Genomic DNA, 2,037 nt, shown 5'->3' with positions numbered 1-2,037 from the left:
ATACAATGGTTGCAGATACCAAAGGAAAAAATGCGAGAATACAAATATTTCTTGCCCTTCCATGTTAAAAGCTGGGTTCTTAGGAGTATAAAACTTTTGGATCAAACAACAAATGAACATTAAGGATGATTTTTTAGGTTACTGCTACACATCTCCACTCCATTCCCTGTTTAGCTCCCCAGTTCCATGTGAGAATCAGGGACCAGTGCAACACTCAAGGGTAGGTGAGCATCAGCTTCAATCGGGCCATTCCCAGTGCAACACTGAGGCACCAGTGCAACACATCAGCATTGACCACCCCATCAGCAGTTAGGAATGCAGCAGTGAAGTTTAGCATTTTTCTTTTTTCAATAATCATAAAAATAAGATATAGGATAGGGCTCAGAGTAAAGAATGGGTGTCACTTCATCTATAATGATTGGATCTGCATATCTTATTTCATCATCTCCTAGTTGAAGATGAGACTCTAGAGTATAGTTTTCAAATCCCATATTTTTGCTCCTACCTGTCTTTCAATCCCGGCTACTATTTTTGATAGGGTCTAAAGCTCTACATGTAACATGTTAAATCACTTATAAGACCTTGCATGATCACCTTTTTATCCCCTTGACCTTGCCTTAACTTTAACTTGACTAACCTTAATTTTGTAGCAAAATTGCAAATATTGCCAAAGCAAGCTTGATATGGAAATGCCTAAGTATTTACTTATTACTCACAGAGAATGAGAAACAGAAAAAATGGCATTAACACGAATGATGACTCCTCTTTCATTGCAGCAGACCCTACCCCATGAGGATTTGGACCTAGTATAATTCACCTTGAGTGGCCCCTTACCAGTACACTACCTACTGTTAAAGAATGAATGAAGAATCCTATGCGCAATTACTTGCTAGTTAGCTCCTTTGCACATAGATCGAAACTCATTTGTGACTACCAAAAAATTTAGATCATTTTACATCTATTTAAGCATGAGTAGACTTAGTTGATATTTCCCGAGTGCAATAGTAAACTGGATGCTGGCATGAGCAAAATTAGATCTTACCGTTGTTGAATGCTTGAACAGATGTCGTGCTTCTAGGTATTTAGGATTTACATGAATGCCATGAGATGGACGAGGAGATGGAGATTCAGACTGCCTCATACTTGTAATTCCTGATGATTGGCTGTTCTTAGAAGGAGAAAATTGGATGGAGTTCATCCTCAATCTTGCGAAGTACTGATAAAGGGGAAGACTTGGGACCAAGTCCCAAAAAGGTGGCGCATGGCAGGATACTGGCTAGGATGGACTGATTGTATGCCTCACAAAACACCTTGCATTAGAAAAAAAAAAAAAATCCAGAATTACACAATAAGATTCTCTTGATTCCAATCATGAGCAGGAAAAAAATCAGAAAGTAATACAGTCAAAGTGAAAGCACAAAAAAATTATGGATTGAAAATAATAAATTGAGAAAATTTAGGGGAATCCAGAAGTTTAATACTAAGTAGGTTTGAGGATTTTTATCAATATTGAGTATAAAGAATTTTGTTTAAATATGTCGGATCAAAGAAACATACAGAATGTTATGAAAATAACCATAATGTGACATTAAAAACATGAGCCGGATTCCTTCTAGTAACTAACTTAAAAGTTCAAACTTTTAGCACACGAACAGAATGACCATGGGGAAAAAGGATTTCAAGTATCAGAACGATACAATACAATGCTCACCTTGGGAAGCGAGCTGCAAAATACCTCACATATTCCACGACCTATGTTCTTCACAATACTATCCAGAAGATACAAGGAGGTAGTTTTTGATCCAGAGGAACCTACAAAAAACGCTGTCACATATTAGTAGCCATTGAAAAAAAGAGAAAGGGCAGCACCAGCTGCACCATACTCAGAAAAAAAATACCTACATTACTCCGAAATCCAGAGTGTCATGGTTGCTGCAAATTACAATGCATGCTAATTTTATAATTCAGTTCAGCATTATAATCGATAACTTCATACATATGGCTAAAACGCTGAGTGTCTGGCACTACAATTACATT

This window comes from Elaeis guineensis, chromosome 3, assembly GCF_000442705.2.
Source record: "Elaeis guineensis isolate ETL-2024a chromosome 3, EG11, whole genome shotgun sequence".
Taxonomy (NCBI): Eukaryota; Viridiplantae; Streptophyta; class Magnoliopsida; order Arecales; family Arecaceae; genus Elaeis; species Elaeis guineensis.
Note: the sequence above shows the minus strand (reverse complement) of the source record.